Source organism: Anopheles darlingi, chromosome 3 (genome assembly GCF_943734745.1).
Source record: "Anopheles darlingi chromosome 3, idAnoDarlMG_H_01, whole genome shotgun sequence".
Classification (NCBI taxonomy): domain Eukaryota; kingdom Metazoa; phylum Arthropoda; class Insecta; order Diptera; family Culicidae; genus Anopheles; species Anopheles darlingi.
The window spans coordinates 59,655,236-59,671,649 of NC_064875.1; the positions used below are offsets into that span (position 1 = coordinate 59,655,236).

The window sequence follows — 16,414 nt, forward strand, 5'->3', positions numbered from 1 at the left end:
GAGGAGAGTGATTATCTTTCATGACCATTCAGCACAGCCAGGCCAGGCCAACATGCACAGGCGACGCAGGAAGGTGGGAGGTCTTGTAGAAAACTTTCGATACGTATTTCCCGGATTCGAACCACACGGTCTACTAGCACTGTACTGACCGGGGCAGATCCTTCGATTGTCCTTCACGCCGTTCGTTTCACCGTGGCACGAGCAGAAGTCCAAGGAGTGCTGTGGTGGGTATGTTCTGCGTCTGACGTGACATCGCAGGGCTTGACTCTCTCTCTCTCTCTCTCTCTCTCTCTCTCTCTCTCTCTCTTTCTCTATTGCTGACTTTTACCTTTTCAATTCTTCGTTCAGACGTGGAGGATGGTTGAAGGAAGGGGAGTCCTTCTGCCGTGTGGAAGCCAAACTGTGGAAAAGCGAGTTTTCAGTCGAGACAGCACATCGCATTAAATGTGCTTTCCTCGTATTGGTCGTCCTCCAGATCGAATGATACCAGCAATGAATGAAGGACTTTAAGCAGAAGGATTTGAAAGAACGATATCCAATATCCAAGATTGGATAGCGTCAGAATATATGTTTCTGAATACGTAGTTTTGTCCTCAACTGTACTAGAAGTAGCTGAAAAAAAAGTTCTGGATTCTAGTCCGAGCAGCAGATTGAAGAAAATCAATTTTTAAACGAACTACAGGCTAGGACCTCTGGAACGGGTCCTAAGATGTCAAGAACCTCCAAGAATATCAAACAAACTTCAAAAAGGTTCTTGATTTCTCCCCCAAGAGGGTAAACACGATAGATTGGATCCATTTAGCTCCTGCAACACAAATATATGCTGTTGCACATCATCCCACCCACCCACCCACCCACCACCCATCACGGAACCACATCATCAACTTCCGAGAGCTCCGAGCACGACACAAACGTTGATGAACGACACCAGACCAGCGCGAGCGACAGTGAAGTGACGAGCGATGACGATAACCAGAGAATCGATGCACCATGCGCTCCGATTTCATTGCTTTGAAGATCAGCGGCGTCAACCGGCAGGCAGGGTCCAGGGGATGATGGATGAGCCACGATGCACTCCAGGCAAATGACACCAACCTCCTGCCAGCCAGCCAGCCAGCCAAGCCAGCAATCGGCACATCAAAGGCAAGCGCAGGTGAGTGTTTGGCCGACCGGTTGCACCAGAAGGGTTGCAAAAAGTTGCCAGAGTTGACACCGGGGCCACCACAAAACCCCACCGGAAGAGGGAACGAGCGCATTTTCATACATTCCTTGCTTCCTTGCTTGTCCGTTGTCCGGGGCCGGGCGGAACCACCGGAGTGCTCTGGCATCTCTCGGGAGCAACGACGAGTTCCCCGGTCCGGTAGACACCACGTTGACCAAAGTGGCCCCCGATTGATTGATGTTATAGGCGTTGTTGTTGTTGGCAGCAGCAGCAGCGTTTAACCAGTCGGTTATCACCGAACGACTCCGGGAAGCCACACCATCACAAGAGGGCTGGAACTCGTAGGTTCGTTTCGATATTTATGACCACTACTTGGCGATGGATCTGGCTCTTGGCTCCGCCACTGGCAGCAACCATAAACGATGATGCGTGACGTTAGCGTTTTGTTTGCGAGCGACACCTTTGGCCAGGACCACCCTTCACCATCGATACGCGTCCAACTTCGTATGCCTAAGGCATGAATCGTACGCGTGAAATTGATTTTTGGATCCATCCCCGTGTCGACCGTGCGTTAACGGTGTTCCATTTTTCAATCTTACTGTGTCCTCTGTATAGATTGTACCTTGCAGGTACTACGGTGCGGAATAGCTGCTCTTATTCCGGTCCCAGAGTTTCATCAGCACAGCATCAACAGTCTCACTGTCACTGTGTCTAGTGTGAACCCTTACGATCCACGACAGGCATCCTCCATGTCCAATGGAGCGTGTTAAAATGATCCCTAATAGTTTGTCAATCAATTACACAACTCACCCTGCGCCAAAACTCTTGAACTGCACACCATGGGCCTGGGTGGCAACTTAAAATTGAAATGTAAACCCTCAGCACTAGAGAGAGAGAGAGAGATAGAGAGCGAGAGAAAGTGAGGCTGGGTGGCAAGGGATGAAAATTCAATCTGCAAACAATAACTGAATAATTTAGAGGCCACTGGCCACTGGTCACCGGACTGGCCCCGGGGCTGTTAAGCCTCGAACCGGAAGGCTGGAGGATTTAGAGTTACTACCCATTGGGTCACACCAGACTCACACAGGGAAAGTGCTACATGAGGCCCATCATCTGATATGCTTCTCGTGTTTGCGTACCCCCCCGTGCAATGGTGCAACTGCCCCTGATGATCTCCATCCGTTTTAATCTTTCATCTTGCTGGCTTTAGTAAAGTTACCCAAAAAGAAAAATAAGGATCCAACGAGCTCAAGAAGATCCTGATGATGATGATGATGATGATGATGGGAATCCTCGATCGGGATGAGATTTGCTGCGAAAAAGGTAAAATTTTCACTGGGAATAGAAAAAAAAGATAAGAAAGAAAGAATAGGGAAAGAGAAGAAGGCATTGTTGGTTGGCGCATTGCCGGTGCCGAACCAGCGTCAAACACACTGTTGGACGATGTTGTTTGCATGTTCGCCTCAGGAGAACCAAAAAAAAACAGGGAACCAACCCTCCCTCCGCATCGGTCCTATCGGTCGAACCCCCGTTTCTAATGACGCGTTGGAGGCTGATGGTAACGGTCTCTCGCAGATGCCTATCGGCAACGAGGCGTCGAAGCGGAAAAGGCCCACACAACCGATTCCTTATCCACGAGGAAGAAGCACGGAGAGTAACTCCCCAAAGATTCTCCACCGAACGGTACACGGAAGGTGAAGGCGGGCAGGCGGCAAGCAAACCTAATCGAAGACCGTTTGCCGGGACTGATAAAATGGCAATCGAGGCAGCAGCAGCAGCACACACAGAGATACGCATACCTTGGAATCGCAGCAGCGCATCCTCTGGCACTTGAGGCGGTGGTCTTGGATTCGCGCAATTTTCGCACCTCTCTTGCTTGCTGCTCCGGACACGCGCTGGGTTAGTAATACCCATAAACAAGCCCTTGCCCTTAAGGGAGCTGTCCTGCGTGCGTGTGTGTGTGTGTTTGCCACCAAGACGTCATATCATCATATTGTGTCGTCACGAACCATCCGAAGGGGGGAGTGGGTGAGTGTTGCAATCTCTTCTCGGAGCGCTAAATAGGGGGAAAATAATCGGTGGAAGGGGGCGCTCGCGCACGTCCTGAATGGTGCAAAAGAAAAGTCAATTTTCGGGACGAACAGACCTAGTGTAAATAGACGTCGACCCCTTTCGGTGATACGGACGGGTACACGCATGAAACACACACACACACACGAACGCCAGTGGGTGAGGAGATCGAGATAATAAGCAAAATGAATATCCTTCGCTACGGCACGGTGGGACCTGCGGTACACAACAAAAGAGGGAATAGACGTGGCTCAGCTGCGCTGCGCTTGGCACGGGAATTGTTGTTGGCTTCTCGCAATCCCCTTTTCAAAAAACGGAACACATCTCCGTCATGTGTAATACCCTCTTGGCGCATTTTTGAGGTGTCCACAGAAACGAAGGGAAAGCGTACCACCGAGCACACATGCTCGGCATCATTATGCTCATCCTCCGCTACCCTTGCCCCGTTTTCCTACAGCAGTAGTAGAGAATCAGGCACGGACCAGAAGGCAGGGCGGCAGCGAACGAATTAAGTACAATCCTCGCTCTCGCCCGAAACAGAATTTTCGGGTGGAACAAGCTGGAGCGGTAGAAGTACTAGCAAGAAGTCGATAGTCGAGACGGTGTGCGAGGCGAGAGATTAAGTGAATTCTTTTGCGCCACGTACGTACGTACGTACACCACACGCACCCGCGAATGTCTATAAATTCATTTTTAAATTACTTCTCATCTACCACTGCGGTACTGCTGCGCTCCGTCGTGGCTGTCGTGTAGCGCGTTGCAGAGTTATTAGCAGTTCACCAAAGAATGTTCCTTCTTCTCCGGGAGGAGGATCTGGAACTGGGAAGATGGTTTGGTAGAATGGGGTTCAGCAGTTTTGGGACTAAGCTTGTACAGGGGGAAGCTCCAGGACATTGAGACTCGGCTACATGGTTGTCTGGGTAAAGTCGGCATTTACCAACTGTGTGTCGTGTGCTTCTCCTGTTTGCCAACACACACACACGAACCTACGGAGAACCCATCAAACCGATTTGCATTCGATCGCAATCCCGAATCATCCGACAACATCCATAGTCCAGTATCGCCCCAGGGGAGGAATATTGTTATTGTCATTTCGCGAGCGGCGGCACACCGTCGTAAACCGATCGTTGACATCATTTGGCGGGATCCGAACAACGATGCCAAGGCACAGCAAGGACACACAAGTTGGTTTGCAGTGTCGTAATGGTGCAGCAGCGGCAACAACATTGGATCAGATGGTACGAACTGTGCAAGTCAACACGACGACGACGACGACGACTACTGTGTAGCGCGGCCGAGCAGTCATGATCACTAAGTCCGTACTCCGGAGCCCCCAGGATGATGATGATTAATTTCCCCGGAGTCTCGCGTGGTGACCGTGAGTGCAACCGGAGACACATTACCAGAGTCAAAGCTGACAAGTTAAGACCGGGCCCTACACCATCTCTCTCTCTCTCTCTACCGAATAACCGACCGGATCTGAGACAAGCGATTGTCCATGGTTTGGCTTTCGGTGTCAGGTTTGAGTTTTGGGGAGGCAGCGCACATGGCCATAAGCCATCTGGAACCGCTCCGAAGTAGCGTCGAAGCGGCGTATCGATTTGAGCACACTTTCCACTTACTACTCACTCCCCCCAGGACTATGTTTTTAGGTGCCTGTGTTGGAATGGTTTGCCAAGTTTGAGGTGTAGGTACACTCTAGGACGCAGAACAGCAGCAATCGCAGGCTAAGCTCGCTAAGATGAGTTGGCACTTGTACCGCAGAACCATCTGTCTGTAGCCTGAAGCATGAAAAGTGATAGAAAGGAACTGGAGACCGACTGTGTCTGTCTTTCTAATTCATCAAACACACCCGGATGTTGAAGAAAGCGATGTCTGGGGCATTGGTTTCAAAAATGGGTTTCAATCCAATCCAAGCAGAGATCTGAGCTAGCAGCGTAACTTAACTAAATTCAGTTTGAAACCATTTTTGAAATGCCATTCCGTCATCTTTTCTTCTTTCGGATTATCTGATGAATCAGAAAGGACTTCAAACAGGATTGTTTTCCTCTACATAACCGTAAGTCTTCCAATAGACTTCTAAAACAATATTATTCAAATACATATTTCAAATGCTGCATTTCCTGCCAAAATTTTGTGTTTTTATCATTTAAAACAGGCTCCAGCTCCTCCTCATCGCACCACCCCCCCTCTTCTCTTCTCTGACATCCTGGAACCACCGATCTTGCCCAACGTCACCAGAAGTGTTTGGGTTTGAGCAGCATCAGTGAGTAGCGGCACAATGTAATCACTGTCTCTGAGTCTCACCACCAGCGTTCGCTCGCTGTAGAGTAGCTCGCGGAAGAATGTTTAAATTTAATCAGATTTTTATCTCGACATCATATCTTTCCCCAGCATTTTCGGGCCTTTTCGGAGGCCCCCCTTAGGAAAACCTTCCATTCCATTCGATCGCATTCAGGTGGCCCGATAGAAGAAGAGAGAGAGAGAGAGAGAGCGAGCTACTGTGACAGAGACCTTGTGTCAAGGCGGTATGTCTCGCAGCCTCGCAGCTTCCCCGGTTGATATTAAATTAAAATGTTGCCACAGGATGTGCTTGTGGCAGTGTGTGTGCGTCGTGGCCGCTGCTATCATCGCCCCTGCCCCCGCTCCTGCCTCTTGGTTCTCGATTAAATATATCTGGCATACACAAACTAACGATCCCCACAGACACACACACACACACAAACTGAGGAGGACAGGAAGGGACGCTAGATCTGCTAGATAGGGGACCGGGCGGGGGATACCGTACTTTCGATACTAATTTGATTACCGCACACCAACCACCTCTCTCCTCGACAAAGACGATCTCTCTGCTCTCTCTCTTTCTCTCTCTCCCTCCGGTATACACACCAACAGGACGTAGGACGACGTTCCTTCCTTTGACAATGTGCCGTCGTCACCGTCGTCGTTCCGTTGCTGGAATGCACACAGTTTCAGCCACCGGAGGAAAAGTTTCATCATTTCCCTAGGCCAGATTGGCTGGAGCCTGGCCAGATGATACCGGGACGATCGGCATACCGGGACACTCCCTCCAAACCACCTCGAGCAGCGAGCGTCTTCATTCCGGGCGTCAGATAAAAGCCGAGTCCTCATAGAATGTATCTAATCTTATGCATAAGAATGATATCATTCTCCTTTCCACTGGCACAAAAATACAATCACACTCAGCCTGTCCTGCAGGTTGCAGATTGTCGAAGTTACCGACGACAGAAATCACGTCCTCAGGAATAGGAGCTGTCGGAGCGGAGGGCTATTTCATCATCAAATCAAGCGTCTCTCGAGAGTGACTCCTTTCGCCTCAAAATGAAGGGATCAATACAAAAAGATGTCCGATGTTTTGATGTGCTTTGATGTGTGAGCCGTTCAGGCACACACATAACGATAAGTTGGAATGACGTAACTTAGCTCTTCAAAGAAACGAGAGGCGTTCGAGACTGGCCATTGCGAGACAACGAAATGCGAGGCATAAACGCGTGTAACATGAGGTGTGATGGACTTCGGAACATCGTTTGGAACCAAGCAAGACGTTCCTACTCCTGATCTCCCATGTATCCGGTCTATGAGGAAGGATCCCCGAGCGTCATTATTTGCAGACCAGACCAGGGACCAGGATTTGTGTCGCAAAAAGGGAAAGCAATAAAATGGCGGGGCAGAAAATGTGAAAGCGCACCAAAACGCAACCCCATCCTCTACCGCAGCAGAACCCCAAAGAAAGCTCGAAAATTAGAGGCAAGAAGGCTGAAACAAAGGCTGTGCAAACCACCGGATGCGGGAGGGAGGGGGGGAGGCAATATTGCAGCAATTTTCTCGGGACACAATAAGAAGAAGAAGAAGAAGAAGAAGGGGCCACATCAGCAACGTTTATCGAACGGGACACCGAGGCAGCTCGGTTCGCCCGGTCGATTAAAGCGAAAAAGGAGGATTGACCATTGGTCATCGCGCGGGCACACCAGACACTATTCCAGCGGCCAACCAAGCACCACAGCGGAAAGGGTGGCCACCCTTCTTCCTGGTCACCTTCTGAAGGACTTCCACACATTTCGCGTAGTTCAGCAAATACGGAGAGCAGAGAGCAATAAAGGACCACACACACACCACAGACAGATCCAGGCAGATCAGCAAAAGACGGATGAAGCAAAACTATCCACAAATCACGTGCCGCAAGAACCGGAGAGGGGAAAAACGGACGAAAGGAGACACTTTACCGCCGCCTTTACATGGTGGAAACGACCGCATGTGTGTGTGTGTGGTTGACTGACTGGCGTTGGCGATATTGAAAATGGTCCTCACGACGAGAAGGATGCTGCTGCTGCTGCTGCTGACGTCGCTGATTTCTCAAACTCCAGCGGAAAAGCGGCGACGGTTCTCAGCGATGAGCGATGGCAGAGATCGAACTGGACGCGGTGTCTTGAAGCCCGAAGCCCGGTCAAACTAACGGGATGGACACGGTGGTACACGGTTCTGTTTACCGACCATACTGCTGCTGCTGCTGCTGCTTTTGTCAATCAGCGGAGAAAAGTCACGACGGGACCACCGGAACCTTATAGGAAGCAACTTGAAGGACAAAATCAAAGCAATCAAACCGACGATGACGTCGCTGTCGTCCACAACAGGAACACAGGGAACGAAACACTAACGAACCAACGGACGCCGGATGGAGGTGAGGCAAGGAAAAAACAAACAAAAGCTGGTCCACAGTCGGGGGGAGGTCAAAGACAAGTTTCAGCGAATCGAAAAATTGGTCATCGAACAGACAACGATCAGCCAGTAAAAGGAGGAATGTAAATAGAGCTGACTAGAACTACTAGCAACTAGACTGCTGCTCATCAAAAAATAAGAACTCCGCGCAATTGCTTATCAGTTCCGAGACAGACAGCCGTTCCAAGACAGTTCCGCATCTTGCCTTCGAGTCATCGCCAGCGAGGCAATCGTCACGATTCCGTGCGTTCCGTGCGGTCACAGTCCGTCTTCTCTCTGATTTGTTGGTGGTTGGAGTAATTTATTATCAAAAAAAAAACCAAAAACTCCGATCCGATAAGACAGCGAGCACCAGAGAGCGCCAGGATAATGGTGGCCCTTATCTCCATGGAACGAAAACGCAATTGCACTTGCGGTGCAACGCTAGAATCACTGGTTCGCTTTTCGTTGTTTGTTAACATTCCCTGTTGCAGTCGAAATCGAAACCACGGTATCACCAGACACGCCGATGACCTATACGAAACAGAGAGACGCCAGAAATGCATCCAGAATCCGGCTATAACCACCGCTAGACGGCCTTATTCGCCTTATCTCGCTCGGACTCCACGTGCGTCACGGTCTAGGGCACGATGGCATCGAATTTGGATGCATTTTGTGTCCGAATGTTTGATAAGCGGATGCGTCTCGTAATGATCTTCACCGCAAAGCGCTGAATTTGCATTTACACCATTTTTCGGGCTGCACGCTGCTGCTACTACAAAATGGATGTCCCTCCCGTAATTAGCCAGCAATCAACGGCATCTCGGTAGGTAGGTAGGTAGGTAGCGGCGAAGCTGTGCCAACGATGTGCCGACGCCCATGGGCCGGTCGGTCGTCGTCCATCGTTAAACGCGGCACCGTCACTAGCCGCAGCCAGGCGCAACATTTTGATTGATTCTGTGGTGAATGGTGCGTAACAGCCACGTGTGTGTGTGTGTGTGTGTGTGTCGTGGGGGGTTGCGTGCATCAAAGCCGTGATGCCGACAACCACGACGTCGACGATGACAACCGTCACGTGTATCCTGAACAGAGAGAGAGAGAGAGAGAGCGAGAGAGATAGAGCAGGACGCCAAACGAGAAAGCGAGGCCTACCGCAACGCTTTTCCGAGCTGTCGCTCCCGGGGATAGGTAACCCGGGGCAACAAGATTTATTATCTTACAAGCGACTGACTGGCTGGCTGGCTGGCTGGCCGGCCGGCGTGCCGTCTGACCGACTTGCTGAGTACACCCGTGTTCGGAGGGGTGGGTGTGTGGGCCGGTGGGGTGGTGGGGATGCTCCTTTAACGAATTGGGTACGCGCTCGCCGGCAAAAAGGTAGCCGGTGTTTCGGTGTCGGTGCGCCCGCGCATAAACAGTCCCCTCCTTCGCTGCGGCCACTCCATCCCCGGCCACTGGTCGCGAAGGAAGGAAGATTCTTCATCTTCATCATTCATTCACCTTCTTCAAGGGACGATATCTGGTTGCTGGTTGTGTTTTGCAGAAGATTTAAGAACCCAAGGAAAACCGTTTTTTACGTCGTCCCCGAAGAATGTCCTTTTTTAAGGCTCGATTTAAGGGACTGTGAACAGTGTAGACGGTCTTTTGAGCAGCTGATTTGACTGCACACAAGATAAAACGAGAAGTCGCGTAGACAGCTTTAACTGGATTTGCTTTTTTTGGCGTTAAAGCTGTTCACCAGCGGATCAAAGCATGCCAGGAGTCTGGTGGGAGTCTCTTTCCGTAAATCAGCGGCGCTGCCTCTGCTGCGCTCTCAATGTTTTTGTGAATTTCTTATAATTCTCCGGTGCTCACACACGCACACACAGAGCCTCTGTTGGCCATTGAAGGCAAAAGTTTTGCACGGAATGACCTCCTCCTTCCCTCCTTGTGCCATTCTTTGCTCAATCACGCGAACCCCTTTTTAAAGTCGCCTAGTGTCGCGCGGGGGAGGAGGAGAGACGGGGAACGCTAAAGTATATCGTCAAACTGCGATACTCCCGGCGGTGATACCGAGTGCCACACCGTCGGTGCTGCAATGACACTTGAGCAACTTTTCCATCCCATTCTAGGTGCTGATCCTGCTGCGGATTTCCCTTTTCTCTATTTTATCCCCTTCTGGAAAGGGAGCGATGGGACATTACAAAAGACTAAAGACCAAAGAAGGCTGCCGGTGCACGATGTCGGCAAAATTTCCGCAACGGCGACGGTGATTGGCAAATATCGAGGGAACTCCCGACATTCGGTAACTGGGATGGTTTTTATTTTAATTAAACATCGTGCCCCCTTTGGCAGTGTAATGTAGTAATCGAAAGAGATCCCATTCGGCCAAATTGTGAAAAATAACGAAAAAAAACCCCGATACTAGTTGGTAAAAATAATTTGTTGTAAACTCACTTGAGCAGCTCGCACAGCAAATATGCTCTCGTTCTCACACGTTCTCGTTCAGCAACCGGAAGCAGCGCTTTTCCTTCGAATTCACCTTCCAAGCGACACAGCAACACCACCATGCATCAAATCCACACACAGAGACACGCACGCACTTCTATCGCTGCCAAAACGGTTGGTCAACAACAAACCATCGGTTACTGGGATGCTGCCATTATTGGCCCACACGCAACCACACACGATGTGCACGACAACGCACCAAAAACCCCGTAACCACGATACCGGTCGCAACGCGATGCCGTACACAAATTACACACACGAATGGAGGGCCTTCCCGGCGGCGGCGACGACGGCGAAATCCGCGATTTGTAATCCACGACCACCCACGACGGGGAGACGGGGGTTTGCGACAAGCGAATGCGAACGGGCGCGACTTATCAGTCTACTATCTGATGCGTACAGGGGTGCAGCAGCTCACTCATAACTACGGCGGCCCGCGTTGTCGTCCGCGTCGTCGGCTACTGCGCTACTGGCTGTCAACATTCGACAAGCAGGCGGGGTACCCGAACGGTGGGAGGGAGTTCCGCCGAGAATAGTTGGCTCACGCACATCGATTAACGGGCTACCAGCCAGGTACCGACCGAAACCGAATCACCGCCAACGTACCACACGGCGTGCTGCTGCTGGGTAGCCAAAAGAGTCACGATGGGGCGCCTCTTTAAGGTGTTTATGTGTGTTTTGTGCGTTCTCGCTGCTTCGCGCGCGTCGTTTATGCGTCGTCCTCGGAGTGTGTTTTATCAGCCAAACGCAATCGCACTCGTCCAAGGGGGGAAGAGTGAATGCGTGTTGCAAATGCGAGGCGTACGTGCGTGCTTTTGTCCCTCCAACACACGCCTGATGATGATGACGATTGTCCGGCTGCAAAACAGAGAAGAAAAAGAGGCTTATGTTAGAGAGCGGCTAGTCGATAACCAGGGATTGATGTTTTGATTTGTCTCGCCCCAGAAGTGCCGTTCTGGCAGCATCACCCAGCAATAGCAAAAACAACAAACAACGGAGACTCACCTCGAGCAAGAAGCACAACGACTCATGGGACACAGACAACAAACGAGAGTAACGGAGTTGACGTCGAAGACGAATATCAATGCACCATCATGATCATCCTCATCATCATCATCACCACGACATCATGGCTCGTCGTTCACCAGAAAACCAACCAACACACACACACCGAGGCGACCAAAGCGGCGCATTCGAGGATGCTGCCGTTTGGCGAGGATTTTTCTCGGCACCACACCACCGGGACCGACCACCACCACCACCACCACACGCTCTCGGATGCCGTCGGATTCACGCTTTGCTCATCGCTTGCCGCTATTGTGTGTGCGTTGCTTACAGCACAATCGGACAAGTTTGTCGAATACTTCTAGTAGTGGCCACTGTAATCACGCGCACCGCTCGCCCAGGAAGTAAATCGTATGTAAACGCAAAGGCGCTTGGCAGTTGACAGCAGTTGTAGTAGGCTGCGCTGATTACGATTCTGGTTACTGCTGCTGCTCCTGGTGCTATTGCTGCTGCTGCTGCTGCTGCTGCTGCTGTTGGGCAGACACTACTCTGCTGCTGCCTGATAGCGTAGTATTCGGGTGGTGACTAAACACCAAACCAGCAGCGGCCTCCCCCGGTTTCTGCTCGGTCACCAACACTAGCGCAATCCACCCCGTGTGTGTCGTCGTCGTGCAATATATTTGCGAAGCCAGAGCGAAGTAGTATAGCACCACCAAACAGCAACAGCAGCAGCAGCATCAGCAGCGGAGCGAAAATATACGACTTTCACCGAACGCGCTCTCCATGATGGAGGCGCCGCGTTATCCGGTTTTCCCAAGCAGAGGAAAATTTATCGAGCAAGCGTGCCAGCGCGCCCCGGAGAGAGAGAGAGAGAGAGCGAGAACGCCCGAGAGCCGAACGCGGCCCGAGCATGCCCGAAGTCCGCACACGCGTTGGTGTGAAATATGGGTCTGGACTTGCGGTGTGGTGGCGGGGGGGTTTATGCGGTGCTCCTGGATCTCCAGCCACCCACAAACCAACATAAGATTTTCGGGTTATTTATGTGTGTATGTGAGCGGTGCTACAGCAAACAGAGAGAGAATACGAGAGAGAGAACGCTCTCACTCTCTCGCAGGAAACAAGGATGATGCAGAGAGCAAGGATGATGATGGAGGTTTGTTTATGGATTTCCCATTAAGCGGAACGCGGACGCGGCGGCGTTTATATCACCTTCTCTCTCTCTCACACACACTCTCTTTCCCTCCCAATAGCCTGCCCTTTTCCTTTTGTTGTATCCTGCCATAGTAATCGCACACACACACACACAGGCGCGCGCTCGCTCGAGCAAACATTCCAGCACAATAATAATAATCCAGCCCGCGAAGATCCAGCGAGCGAGTGAGATGAGGAGGTGAGTTTTCATCAACTCATCTCACGCAGCTGCAGCACTCGTCGTCAGGTGCGAGATGCCCATTTTTCCCCCGCATTTCACTAACTTCTGCGGAAAAATAATAAATATCTTAGCAGTCACAGCGGCCAGCGAGTGGATCTTCACGGAGAGCCGGTTCTTCACGGGAAATCCTCTAGTTTGAACGGGCGTTGCGCAAAGTGGCCTGCCAGATCCACCTTCGGTCTAGGAGTCTTGTGTTCCCACTCCGTCGATAGTGATCCCGGTAGACTCGTTCGTTTAATTAAGATTTATCAAAGCGACGATGGTCGGAAAGAAACCATGGGCATGGTAAAATCGGTTGCACGCTTGGCAGCCCCTTCTCGGTTGCCATCGTTATCGCGATCGGCGCTAGGGACGTCACCGGTATGGCCAACTAGACAGACGACGAGCTGAGTGTTTCAGAAGCCCGTCTTTTGGCTGCTTGTAGAGTGGTTTTTGCTGAAAAGTGTTGTGCAAGCAGTTCACCGAAAGTAGTATCGCGATTTTCGTTAACGTTTTCGCTCATCGCGAATCATACGAACCGTGCAGATGCCCGCCAAGGACCTTCGGTTACTGCACGCCTATTGTGACCTAGTCTTTTGTGCTACAGACGGGTACAAAAGTCATTTACAAACGAGCGAATACATGGAAGACAGCAACCAATAGATGTAATTGACACTTGCTGTCTCTCGTTTTTAAAAAAATAATCTCAGCATGCCACAGACGCGTTTCATAGCCCCATGTTCCATTGGTGTCCTTTCGCTGAATTACAAATTCTGGGCAGATGCGGCACGACACCAGCGGCAGCGACTAGGACTAGGTACGAGCACTGCTTAATGGTAATTTCGAAAGAATCCTTCGCGCCGCCTCTCGAGAGAAATATTTCGCCCAACCCAGCGGCCAGGCAGCAGAAATTCCGATTTCATGGAGGACAGGATGTCACCACACTGCCACATAGCTAGGGTACCGGGGGGCTTGAGAATACGTGTCATAAGCTGTTGAATTATTTAATTTCCAATTTCCGACCGTGAGCCCTTTCGCGAGGATTCATTTATTCACCCAAACCAACCAACCAACCAACCAGCGACCGAACGAGCGAACGTTACCGCGACTTGTCGCGCAAAGAATGCGCCGCACACACACACACACGTAGCGGTGGAAGATCCATTTTGGCGGGAGTTTCAAACCGTTCCCCCCACGCCACGCCGACGGAGGAGGATGGGAAATTATAGTATTCCTAGGGCCGCGCCGCGAGAACACACGTCTTGCGAATGCTAAATACAGGGGCCACAGTTCGGTGGCTCATCTGGCTCGTTTGCGCGCCAATGGCGGCTTGGTGCCTTGGCAAGGGCGCAAAAAAGCGGTAATAAATTTATTATTTAAACCCGTTTAACACACCTTGTCGGTGTCTGTGCGCGGTCTCGCAAAGGAATAGTTATTGGAAGAACGCGCAAGGAGAAGAAATGCTCGAGGTGGGAGAGGGGAGGGGGGAGGGGGCGGGGTGGCACCACCACGCATCACGATCGTGACGCGCGTTTTGAGATGAATTTTGTAAAGACACCAGGCCCCCGGGCCATTTCTTCGGCTTCTATGCTTCTGCTGTGAGTATATTAGTCGGCCGAGATGGCGTTATCCTCGGTTTAGAAAAAAGGCAGAAAACGCTTCTTCTTGTCGCTGAGGGCAGAGATTTCATCTTCGAAGCGACCAAGCGAGCGCTCTTAAGTGGTCCAAACGGCGGCCGGAGACGCACCAGACTATTACGGCGACGACGACGACGGCGACAACCCAACCAAACGAAATCTTCGGCCAGAAACATCACTAGGCCACCCAGCGTCACGACTTCGAAGCGGCCTGAGCGCGGCGAGGACTTCTTCATCTTCAACAACGACAAGCCTTGCTTCTGGCTGCAAGCCCTCGGGATGCCACTCTCTAGACCTGGGCCTGAAGTATCATTGCAGGGCTTCCTTTCCTTTCCTACAACCCCAGAAGACGAGAGACACTCGACCCAAACACACACACACACACACACACACACACACACAGACGAGAGGGTTCGAGGTTCAAAAATCACTTTCAGCGAACGGCTTTGCGCGTCGAGTGCCCGGACCGGACGAGCTGACGAGAAAACAGAAATGAGCTCGCGCACACCACTCGACGGAGGACGTTGGCGGCGGTGGTTCTTGAGGCGCCTGGTTGCCCTGCGAGCTCCGCCTTTTCCGGTGAAGGAAGCACGATCCAGACGTCGCCGCCGCTCGATCTAAGAAGGCGCGACCAAAACGACGACGACGACGACGGTGAAGAGTTGAAGTAGTAGGCATCGACACCGTCGTGGACGCCCATGACGACGATGACGATGATGACGGTGCCAATGAGGCAGAGTGAGTAGAAAATCTTCAAAAATTAAAACGATTTTTTGCCATCATTTCAAAATCGGTCCACGTGCCCTGGTCCCTGGAATGGCGAACGCCGATCGTGAGGTACCGGGGAGGGGAGGTACGATCGATGTGGCGTGTTGTGGATGAATTATTTTTCACGGATTTTCCGCGGTTCGATAAAAATAACTTTCAAATCGTCGAAAACCGCAAATCGCACCAAATGGCAACGGTCCAAATATTGGCGATCCCCACACACACACACACACAGCGCTGCGCAGGATGGCAAAAATGAGGTCTGAAATGGTCCACTCCATTTCGATTTGAACCCCTGATGGGTCTCCTCCCCTGCCCCCCCCCCCACCCTTTTTTTCCATCAGAACAACGTGATCTATCGCCGTCGCATATGCCATCTGTCGATCGAGTTGTCGTGGTGTGGATCACGCGAAGAGCAGCAGCAGCACCACCAAGAGAAGCAGAGAAGTTCCGATCGATTTGACTCGGGACACTTGGATGCGAGAATAGACCAAACCTGCACCAAGAGCCAAACCAACAGAAACCGGTGACGACGACGATGACGAAAGAAGAACGGACGACGACCGAGAGAATTCAGTTCCCTCCGCACTTCACTCTGTTTGTTTGTTTACCTACCTCTCCACGCTTTCCTTTCACCCGTGCCGCCTCCACCACCTTCTCGCCTATCCTTCTTCCGTTGGTTTTGCCGCCGTCTCGCTCGCACAACACGCGACCGGCACCAAATTTGTCACCAAACTGCCGCTGCTGGAGGCCGGGTGGGTTCGGCACACTTGTCATTCGAAACAGGTAGCCAACCAGCAGAGCAACACCGGGTACGCGGACACGCCGATAGTGGCCACAAACGGGTACCGAAATCGTTTCGTTTCACTTCTAAATCTCACGTTGCACAAGCAAGCACAGCAATGTAGGAGAATCGAACACGCGAAATCTTACGCAGCACCTAGCACCGGTCACATTCCCGGCGACAACAATCACGCGTGCTGCGGCGTTACACGAGAACGCGAACGATACGATCCCTCCCCGATTGCGTACCGAAATCCGTGGAAAGGGTTGAACTGGCCGCGAGATAGGCCAGCAAGCGCATAAACGAGCATAGAAGAGCGACGAGCACGAGTGATGATGCTGTTCCAGGTATTGGTGACACCGCATCCGTTAACTGCC

General features: G+C 51.5%; 1 protein-coding gene across 3 annotated transcripts in view; it reads right to left on the reverse strand.

Annotated features, from left to right (window-relative positions):
* The window catches only part of LOC125957927 (homeobox protein meis3-A-like), a 53,391-nt gene extending 37,229 nt beyond the window's left edge, over positions 1 to 16,162 (reverse strand). For 2 of the 3 annotated variants that reach the window (XM_049690975.1, XM_049690973.1), the window contains exons 1-2: positions 15,869 to 16,162; positions 10,382 to 11,290 (exon numbers count right to left, since the gene is read on the reverse strand). The gene's annotated coding sequence lies outside the window, so the exon portion shown is untranslated. Of the gene's footprint in view, positions 1 to 10,381; positions 11,291 to 11,437; positions 11,686 to 15,868 lie in introns of those variants that run through there. The other variant, XM_049690974.1, reaches the window with a different exon arrangement.
* Positions 16,163 to 16,414: the final 252 nt, after the last annotated feature.